Source organism: Palaemon carinicauda, chromosome 35, assembly GCF_036898095.1.
Source record: "Palaemon carinicauda isolate YSFRI2023 chromosome 35, ASM3689809v2, whole genome shotgun sequence".
Taxonomy (NCBI): Eukaryota; Metazoa; Arthropoda; class Malacostraca; order Decapoda; family Palaemonidae; genus Palaemon; species Palaemon carinicauda.
Genome location: NC_090759.1, coordinates 45368030 through 45379720, shown reverse-complemented (window position 1 = coordinate 45379720; position 11691 = coordinate 45368030). Strand labels below are relative to the sequence as shown.

The following is an 11691-nucleotide window of genomic DNA, read 5'->3' as shown; positions in this document are numbered from 1 at the left end:
TAAAGACACTTGCCCCTATGCCAAAGGGCAAAATCTCAATCATCCAGTCACAAAACCGAACAATAATTTACAGAACCTCTACCTCCACCCCCTCCCTCCCTCTCCTTTCCTCCCTCACCTGCTCTCCCCCTGCTTCAAGCTATCTCTCTCCACCTCCACGCCATCCATCCCTCTCCGTTCTTTCCCTTCCCTTCATGCTCTCTTTCTGAGAAGGTAGCTTAAGTTGCAACTTATTTTGTATGATTTTTTTTTATATCAAGCACTCTATCTATCTATCTATCTTATCTAATTATAATATTTATTGTTGTAGATATGGAACAATTCAATCGGTTGTTACCTATCAGATGACTGACTGCTTTATTCACTGGTTTGCTCATCTCTCTCTCTCTCTCTCTCTCTCTCTCTCTCTCTCTCTCTCTCTCTCTCTCTCTCTCTCTCTCTCTCTCTCTCTCTCTATGGTATTGGTTATGTAAATAATTATTAGATTGATAGAAAAAAAATCGTAAAAAAAATGTTTAAATCAAAGCAACATTCAGAGAGAGAGAAAGAGAGAAGGAAAGACGTAGGGCAGGTGAGGGAAGAAAGGAGAGGGGAGGAAGAAAATGGGGGTTGGAGGTGAAGGGGGTTGTAGGCAGGCAGAGCTCTTCCAACCTGGTGTTCGTTTTCTTGCTTGGCTAATGAGTTTTGCCTCTTGGTATAGGTACAAAAGTCTTTATTATTTACAATAAATGATTCATGATACTCCTATAAATTTCCTCACTGGGTGTAATACCCTATAGCAACATCTCGTATTGATAGACTGTTCGTTACAGAATAATTGCAAAAAATCGCACTTGCACTGTCTGTGAAACCCATCGTAGGTGGGAGAGAAGTAGAAATGTAGAATGTTTGCTAAAATTCATATAGGGATTGTACATGGAATCACCAGTAATACTAACCTTCTTTATTTAGCAAAGTCCATATTTCAGTTATTGTAATGTTAACTATTCTATTCAAAACCCACAGATAGTGCCGTTCGGTTGTAGGACTCCATTAGTGATATGTAAGAGATATTATTTTCGCTAGAATGAATTATAATCAATTGTCAATTGGTTAGAAAAGGGGCAAAATTGGCAACTTCCCTTCCAACCCCCTCCCCATCCATATTCAAGGATAGGCTAGTTCATTATTGTTTCACAGATTTTATTATCACAATATTGATGTTTTAAGAGGTTGAATATGAAATAGTAGAGAAAAAAAATGATACACAAAAAACAAATCATTCTTCAAATGAAAGAGAGAGAGAGAGAGAGAGAGAGAGAGAGAGAGAGAGAGAGAGAGAGAGAGAGAGAGAGAGAGAGAGATGGCTGATAAGTATGATGTAGGCTAATACATTAATCACATCACTCGCATGAACTGGTTTCCGTGTTACCTTACCGGGTAATTATCATTAACCAATATTATCAGAATTGGGTTTACCCAATGGTATTATGCTCCCTCCACTTCAGCCTCGCTGTTTTGCCATGCAACGTCATTTTGTTAGCCTTTAATCTGACCACATGGAGATCTTTGGTGTCCCAATAACCCAAGTACCAGTATCGGAGTATCGGCAATTTAAGCTCACTTTTTTTCTTTTTTATTGGCCTATACTGATACCAGATACAGATGGTGAAGGCCGATACCGATACTGGTGTCATGACAGTGGTCGATACCAATACTGATACTAACAAAAACTGCCGATATTACCGATACAATCGCCACTTCTATTAATAATACAAGTATCAGATATCTATTGTCAGGCCGTAAAAGCATACAATATGATATTATAAACCAAAAATATCAAATATTACTAATCTGTGATGAATGTCTAAGTATGGAAGGAAAAGGAAAAGGGCATGTAGGCTATTGATAGCCATAATAACATTTACAATGCTAAAATATTATAGGTTGAGGAAAACAACATATAAAATCATAGATTCTATTAATCTCAAATATACAATATCATTCTTAAAAATGTTTTCTACAATGCTGCCAAAACTATTTGTGCCCTTATTGTGGTCTAAAGATAGTACAGAAGCCTAAAATTCAAGTCAAAATTAAAAAAAAATAAATAAATAAATAAATAGCAGTCCTCTTATCAAAATTTTATAAACTTTTATCCATTCTATATACCAAACATACAGTAACACTTGCATTCTGTCTACCAACAGGTATTTGAAAGTTAGGCATTAATAAGCTATATAACAATTGGTAGGAATAAAAAAAAAAAAAAGATCGAGACAAACTCTTATGTACTGAATTGGTATTAAAAATACAATTTATTGTCTCGTTCTTCACACTGTGTAGCACCAAACTTTATATGAAAAAAAATATAATTATAGAACTTATTATTTTTAATTGTAAAGTGAAACAGTAAAACACTTTTTTTTCTGGAATTCCTTCCAAACAATTCTTCCTGTCCAACAACCATCTTATCGGTTTTTTTTTTTTTTACTTTTTTTCTTTTTTTCTTTTCCATCCCAATTGAAGTATTTTTTTCATACAAAATCTTCTTGAATGTCATACCTGCAAATAAAATAACGATTGACTCCAATATTGTAAATTTTCTCAAAGATTTTTTCACTTTTAATCATAATTTACTTTAATGATTTATTTTTTGAGGTCCAAACATGCCAAGTTAGTTTCATGTATTTTTATTATCTGTAGACTTATAAAATTGTTATATCATAATTGTATTTTATACAGTATAAGACATCTTACATAAAACTAATCTAGATTTGGGATTTTATTGCATAAAGATTATAAATGTTAGTGTGATTGACGAAAATTATAGGGCTAGCTAAAAAATTAACAATGTAATTTGGATGAAAAGATTGTTTTAAAAAAAAATAAATACCACTTTTTGTTGGATTTTCTTAAAAATTAACACAGGACTACTGTAGAAAAATAGGATACACAAAGATAACATTTCAACATAAAGATAACACATCCAAGTAATCATAAAGTAACCTACAAGGAACAATAACAAGAAGAGGTATCATACGTAAACTACAGTAAATTCACAAGTTTCTGATTCTTATCGCCATTTACCTTAAGTTAGTCACTTAAGCAGAACTCTGCAATCTTTAACTGGTAATCGTGAATTGATATAAACATACAAATAGTGTAGATTTTTTCTGAATAAAGTAGTCCACAACTCTCCCTCGGTGTACAGTACATATCCTAAAACTGAAAGGAATTCATAAGATTCAGTATCTATACAGCAGTATAATTTGAAAAATAATGCAAGATGAAAGAACTAGAAATACTGTAAAGGAATTTATAATTATAAATAGAATTTTTCCTAGATACAATACAACCTGGCATTTTCCATAAAGTATTCTTGACACAAGCTGGTTTGGCTGTTGAAGTTTGTCAAGAAAGTATAGTATTTACAGGTGCATACCTTCACCTCGCTACTAATTTCAGCTACATAGATAAATGCATGAAAGGTCAGAGGTGTATTTTAATGTTAAAATATTGCTACAACATTTGCTCTGTTCAAAATACAAATCATTGTCTGCCAAATAAGAGGTTATCTCTTCCTGTAAATTTAGATGCTGTTCTGTCAATAAGTTCCTATGTTGCATGCGTGTCTTCTGTAATCTCCTAAAGAAGTTGATATACGTGATGTGAGACTTCTATTTGACTGTGTACCGGTTTGTAACTGTGTAGGAACCCTACTCTTGCAAACTACTGGGAAAACCTGTCTTTCTTCTCTCAAGTCTTGGATATAGAGGTTGGTAAATGATGATTACTATTGCAATTTAGCCAGACAATAATAATGATTTACACTCCTCAACTCTCTGTGGCCTGCTTGTGCCAGACTTTAGCCAATAAAATAAAAGATCCTCTAGAATTGGATAAACAGTGCAACTCCTTTGAATTTTGTGGAATCTCGTGAGAGCAAAGTAACTCTTCTTGCTAGACCACTAATATGCAAGTATAATTCTTTCATGAAACAAGAAGTAAACTAACACTCAAGACTTAGATAACAGGTCCTATGTGCTTGCATCAGGAACAATAGGATTTCCTCTCTATCATTGCCTATGAAATCCAAAAGGGATGTGACAGAGATATTCTCAAACCTAGGATCTTAATCCCACATGTTGTCAGCTATTGTCACAAACTCACAAACAAAATGGAATGAGATTATACCCCTATCCCTTCAAATGCCAGAGTGAATACAAAAGGTCATGTAGCTTGCCGATACTCTTCTCTGAGGGTATGGCTAGCAAGAACATGGTATTGAAATGGAGGTTGCTTTTTGATGCTTAATGGATAAACTCAAATGGTGCCCAAGATGCAGTAATCTGGAGACAATACCCAAGATAACAAATAACATGAGCTGTGAGTGAGAATGAAAACCTAGACATCTAAATGTCACCATGGAAGACCACCTGGCCCTCCAAAATGAGCAGTAATACGACCATTAGGAAAGCTATTACTCCATAACATCCTGAAAAGGGAATACTGTACAGGGAACTGTCCCATGCTATTTACAAAAATAAATACCTTGGTAATGATGTTGCAGAGCTAAACCAACACAATTACTGTCAAGAGCAGAAAAGTACACTATTGAACTTGTGTGACTTACCTGGAAATACATTATAAGAACAGATGATTGACTTTATCATTGAAAAGAAAAAGGCTTTCAAAATTAAAACTTCAAACAATCAGAAATCACACGTTCAATATCCAAAAGCGCAGCAGCAGAGATGTGTGAATACAAAAATAAGCCACCGTAAAGGTTTAGCAAGCAGATAAGCGAATGAATAGCTATTCAGTCCCTCCCACCTTTTGTTATAAAGTTAACAACCTCCAACTTAGCCAGCTGGCACCCAGTGATGCATTATAAAAGACAATAGTCTGTATTCTTTTGTCAGAATTATACACATACTATTCACACTTTTAGTGACACTAAAATGACATCTCAGAAGATATAATTGTAGGGTATTAAACTAACCCATTAATTTCACTTCAAATAAAGTTTCTTGGCCACTGGAAAGAGAAAATTGGAATCTTAATGATTAAATGGATAATTTCTTTACTCAACTGATATTTAGGCCTATATGGCTTCTCTAAAAGCTGGTTCAATATCGCCATCTACCTTGAAACTTACACACTTCCCGTTTTCTTTCCTTGTAATATCCCTTCCCTATAATGAAGTATTGAGTTTATTTAGCGGCATATGAAAATTATTGCACACAGGTAGGGCATATCTCTTGTTTTTCAGTCTCAAAACCTTGTCTTCACTATTCAATGGGGATGTGAGGGGAGGGGGGGGGCATGGACAGTATCTAGACATTAGGTGAGTATAGAAGTAATTAATCTTATCAAAATTCTGTTCATAGCAAGAGTTCCCAAACTATTTGTCAGAAATGCATAAGATATCTTTAAGGTTGCAAGAAACGAGGGGACTGTATGTATATTTTCTCTCTCTTACCAATTTCACCAGTGTTTTAAACATATATGACCTACTTATAATAGAAATAGCTTTTATAAACAGCTCACTCTCATATTTAGATCTAACAAAACTACATACGTAAGCTAAAAGTATCTAAAGATAAATCTGATTAGTCCACTAGAGTACATTTCATATCTGATTTTCCCAAAATCTATGCCGACTTGGGAAAAACATCTTAATCCTTCCATGTATAAGTTCTTGAAATAATATGATACCAAATATCACATACAGTACACAAATATACAATAAATTCTGTTCTTTGGTGATCACTAATGTATCTCTATTAATTAAAACAAATAAGTTTCTTACTGTACAAAAGAGCAATCAAAGCTCAATACTGAAGGACCTCATACAATGTCATTATAGTATTAATCATGATGATATTAGGTCTCATCTTTAAAACATATTTATATTCTCTGTTTTCCAGCCTTCCATCACTAGTGTTTGTATGCATATAGTGCAAAGCGTACGTTTGATTTTGTCGCCATTTTCTATCTTTTATTTCAAAATGAAAAAAAAAAATCCATTTGTTTTCTTTCAAGATGATTATAAATCCTTGGAATTCATAAATGATGTAGATGTTATTCATAATTACTTAATGTAACTTCACTCAAAGTTATCTTAATACTAAATATTCGGATCGCAACTTTCTTCCTTATCTAATCTTTCAAATTGGGTTACAAATATTTTTATTTCCTGCTTTTTTTATATGTAATGTGGATTGCTGAGTAATTCCACAAGTGGGTGTTAATAAACTTTATATAAATCAAGAGACCAAAGAAGTGGATAAAAGTCTAGTTACCGCACCATGTCAGTCAAATATGAAGAAGTAGTATTGTTGAACCAAGCAGCAGTGATCAATCACAACAATAATGGCAAACGTACCAAGAGGATTTTACTCATTATGGCTCTGTATGCCATACTGTTAATGATGTTCACTATCCTCAATGTGTTATACAGTATATTTGGAAGTGTTAGCTAATAACTTAAAGCCTTCAAAAATTAAGATACCTGCAATGCAAACACCAGTCATTTACAAATAACTCTATAGATTTCTACAATGTAAGAAAATGGAGTTACAAGGACAAAAACAGTTACAAAAATGCTACACTACCCGTCAAAGCTATAATTCCTTGGAAAAAGTCATATAGAGTAGGGGAAGAGCTTAATAAACCTCAGAAAAAAAGCTACATACAATAGGGGAAGAGCTTAATAAACCAGCTGCATTGGCAATGTGTTGAGCTATTTATGAAGATAAGACGTCTTATGAACTCGAATCCATACCCCTGTCAAACAATACGGTCAATAGGTGAATTCATGACATTTCAAGTGACATACCAAGTCATTTGAGGGAGAATGAAAAATGTAAAATACAAACTTTTTAATTAATTAATTTGCCTTTTTTTCTAGCCATACAAACTTGAGTCCTTTAATTGTAGCTATACAAACTCGAGTCCTTTAATTAGGAAGATTGATTCAGCATGAGCTGGAGTCTAATGTTAAAATTGGATAACAAGGTGTTATCCAGCTGATGATTAGGCAGGGCTAGTAGCCCTAGTCCCTTTCCAGCTGGAGAGCTTTCACTTCTTACCTTTCGGCCCAGGACTGAGAGGGGTGGTTGAGGAGGAAAGTTGGCTATGATAAATACTAATTATTTGTAAAATTTGTGATTTGTTCTTACACTGCATACAAACGCTTGTACTTTAATTTGGTAGGTTGGAAGTCGCCTTGGAACCTTAACTAGACAGTTCATTTTCTTCCCTGGAAGTGATTCCACTTGATCTGTGGAGAGGCAAAGCAATGACCCCAGCAATCTTCTACCTGATTTTCATAGGGATGAAAAGCTGATAAAACCTAGGATGTACATGCAAGCATATACCTAATCAAATTAGAGAACCCCTTCCCCCAAAGGGAATGTCACTTGGAAACATATACCTTGTATCATGATTAATCGATTGACATAAGATTCACTATGCCTCTGCTCATTAGAGAGAGATAGGAGAGAGACTTCTTTAGATTTGTAGAATGGAGCTCTGAAGAGTAACTTACCAGCATTAGGTCTGATCCAGCAAGTAACATTTCCAGCACCTAGTCCACGAGGAGGAAAGAAAAATGAAGAAGAGCCAACCATGCTACCTTTCATTCCAGACCTACAAGTACACATTACTATAGAAGAGATGCATCCTTGTCTAGCTGGGTGGGTTACACAATTACTTGAGCAGCCGCTACCTCAGCTCCAAGCACAAGGGCATCCAGGAACTTGTGGCTATACTGTACTTTTGCAAGTAAAAGGGTGTGAAGGTGGTCTGCCTTTTCCAGACTCAGATCTTCAACACCTGTCTCCATGACAAGTGAGACCAATACCCCAGACTTTGTGAGCTCCACTCCTAGCAGGTGCCTTGGCCCTTTTGCTAGTTGAGGCGTACACTATAATCATCTAATGAAGCCAAAAAGAGACCGTGTTCCTTAATGAAAGGTCTCTGACACTCAGGCATGAGGTGTTGGGTCTTTTCAAGACAACCCAACAGAGCCCTCATGGGACACAAAAGCATCTCCTCTCAATCACTATCCAACACCTCCCAAAGAGAGGGGATGGAAAAGGACTCTTAAGTCTGGGGTTATTCATCACCGGGTTCTGGGTTTTGGCCAAGAAATCAAGCACAAAGCTGGAGTCATCCTTCCACCAATCAGCATGAGTGACTAAATAAAAGACTGTGTAACTTGCCAACTTTCTTTGTCAATGATAAAGCTAGGAGAAAGACAGTCTTGAAACACCACTTCAACTTAGGGTCTCCGACACATCACCGAAACCTAAAAAGCTCACTGATATAGATCCGAGAGCTCTAAGCACCTACAGCTGCTCCCTGGGGACCAATGCTGATGCTGGTAAGTTACTTTTCAGAGCTCCATTCTTCAAGTCTAAAGAAGTATCTCTTCTATATCTCTTTAATAAGTGGAGGGGATGGCAGATCTTATGTCCTTGAGGACTAAAGTCACATCCCAGTCCAGGGGCCTGTGATCCTAGGGTGGGCATGAGTGCTCAAAGCTCCTCACAAGCACAGACAATTCCCTGGAAGTGGTTAGGTCTATACCCTTCAATTGGAAGACTATACCCAAAGCCGAGCGTTAGCCTTTGTAAACCACGACTCAGGCACTTTTCTCAGCAATGGAAAACTAGGAAATCCAGTGTGACTGACAGAGAAGTGTGGGCCAGAGGGGTAACTCTCCCGTGACCTCAACCAGAAGAGCAAGCAGGTTGGGTTACCACTTCTTCTGAGGGTTTCCTACACAAGCAAAACTTGATAAACTCGCTGTATGAAGATCCGGGAGCTCCAAGCACCTGCAGCTTGCTCCCTGGGGACTGATCCAGGGGGGTAGGCTACACTCAGAGACAGCAGCAACAGTCGAACCCTGCAAGAAGCCCAAAGCAGCGAAAAAGTTTCCTGGAGCATTATTGGGCGTTACCCAGTCTAACCAAGATGAATGCTTCAGGGTGTATTCTTGCCACTGCACAAGAGGCCACGACCTACACTAGGCACACATGGATGCCAGCAAACAATTATGCTCACTACAAGATGCACAGGAGTGTGGATCTACAGCTGGTTTAGCCACAAACCAATTGCAGTGTCCATCATTCCCCAGCTAAACATGGACTTCTGTGTCCGTTCCATAGTTAACAACTATCATTCACTTACTGAAAAGAGAAAGAAAATGGCGAGTTTTGATAGGAGCTGTCCATACATGCATAGCTCTCCAGCTAGAAAGGGGGTGGGGGCTACTCAACCCACACCCTAACAAGCTGCATAACGCCTTATTATTCAACTTTAACGATTAACTCAATCTCACTGAATCAATCTCCCTAATTAAAGGACATGGGTTTGTATGTCACATAGGAACAAATATACATACATATATACAGTCATACCTCACTTCATGAAAAAATCTGCTTCCGAAATTTTCACTCTACGAAAGGATACGCGAAGACTTATGACTCACATAGCGAAAAATGTTTCATGATAAGAGATTTGCCAGACAGGTTGAGAATAAAATAGTCAGCCATTAAAAATATGAGCTGTTGAAGAAAACAGATTGCTTTTATATTAGAAAATGGATCTCTCCATAGTAGGGGGAACAATAATAGTACAATACATACGGTACTGTATATTTTGTATATGTACAGTATTGTACTGTACGTATTGTATTATTTTCCATTTATTATTGCATTATGTTCTAATAACTACTTAATTTATGGGTATTAACTGTTAGGTTAGGTATATTGAATGGTTTAAATGTATTTGGCTGTAAAGTATTTCATTCTGGTTATACTGTAGCTTTATTATAGAATTTCATGTGGTGTTTTTGTAGGGTTTGGAACAAATTAGGCCCTTTGCATGTAAAATGTGACTCATAACACAAAATTTTCCCGAAACGAAAGTCACTCCAGAACTAATTAATTTCGTGTTGTGAGGTATTACTGTATATGTATGTATGTATGTATATATATATATATTTATATATATATATATATATATATATATATATATATATATATATATATATATATATATATATATATATATATATATATATATATATATACATTTAAATATAAATATATATACCGTACAGTAATACCACACAGTACGTCGTTAATTTGCTCCTAGAGACACAATGAAAGTTAAATTTAGCCTCAAGCTGGATTTTGGTCCTATAAAGTAACTTATACAAACTTTATACACATAATGAAACATAAAAAAGTACATCCAATATACTATCATTTTACAAAAAAAAAAAAAAAACACCTATTCAAATAAACTTCCATGTGAAGTACAGGTACTGCACTGAATGACATGCAAGTTTAAACAATAAGATACAGAGGAAATGATACAATACAATATTACAATACAATAAACTGTACAATCAATATAATAAAGATAACATATTAATAATGGCCACTTCACCTTCAAGGTGGTATCTCTTTTTACTACACACACAAGAAGGCAGAGTTGGGAGTGAAGAATTAATTGTTGGAGGAGGAAGGTGACGTGGCTGATGGTGAAGACGAAACTTTATTGGTAGAAATATAGTTACTACATGAAGTTATTTGTTGTAAAACCTTACATTGATGGCAGTGGTTCTTTGGTTTCAAGATCAGGTGATGACTTTGTAAGCCTTTTGTTTTTCTACTCTTACTGCAAACTGATCTAACACTAAAACTATTCTACCAAAAAGTTTGGCTGAAGGATTGTGGAACTCAAAGATTGACAACCAGGTAAAAACAGTAAACACCCAGCTACATTTCTTTGAGCTTGAAGTTCTTTGGTTCTGGATCAAGGAAACTTTCTTCAATTTTCTGTTGTCCCTTCAGCTTCCACAATATTTTGATAGTCAGTGGTTACTTATGAGCCACGATCAACTGTTCAAAATCTTCTTCTTCCAACTCCATATGAAGTTCTTCACTAAGGTTTACCAAAATCCTTGATATGTCCTTTCCTGGCTCATGAAAACCTTTAAAATCATGCATGAATTGAGGGCAAATATTAATCAATTGACGGTAAGATGGACTGGGCACACGTCACGTTGTTTACAGCTCCTTTTGATTAATTTTGCAAGTATGTAATATACTATATTCTGGCCTTGAGTAACATAGACTAGTATGCTTACACCACATAACGTTCATCGGCTAATATAAGGTATTTTGAAAAAAATATATGAATAGGTATCAACTGGAGGAGATTTTTGGAAAAGGTAAAGATAAAACATGAACAGTGTTGAGGAAAAGAAATAAACCAAATGCAGTTTTTTTCTGCAAGCTCTGTATTATAAAAAATCTGACAAAAATTGATACATAAAATGAACTGTTGAATTATAGGTGTTCTTTGCTAAATAGAATCATGTTCTGTACATGTCTGTATGTAGCAACTGTTAGTATAAAAAAAATATGTTATTTTCATTAGTAAAATAAATTTTTGAATATACTTACCCGATGATCATGTAGCTGTCAACTCTGTTGCCCGACAGAAATCTACGGTCGGGATACGCCAGCGATCGCTATACAGGTGGGGGTGTACACAACAGCGCCATCTGTGAGTAGGTACTCAAGTACTTCTTGTCAACAAGAACTCAATTTTCTCCTCGGTCCACTGGTTCTCTATGGGGAGGAAGGGCGGGTCCTTAAATTCATGATCATCGGGTAAGTATATTCA

At 35.7% G+C, this 11691-nt stretch overlaps 1 long non-coding RNA gene across 2 annotated transcripts; it reads right to left on the bottom strand.

The window, feature by feature from the left end:
• Positions 1-2012: 2012 nt before the first annotated feature.
• Positions 2013-11085, bottom strand: LOC137627427 (uncharacterized). Of its 2 annotated transcripts, none has more exons than XR_011041163.1 (3): positions 10607-11085; positions 3070-3207; positions 2013-2544 (listed from the first exon to the last, which is right to left on the bottom strand). It is a non-coding gene; the product is annotated as an uncharacterized lncRNA (long non-coding RNA). The 2 variants fall into 2 exon arrangements; XR_011041162.1 differs by having other exon boundaries at positions 10783-11085.
• Between the last annotated feature and the right edge of the window lie 606 nt (positions 11086-11691).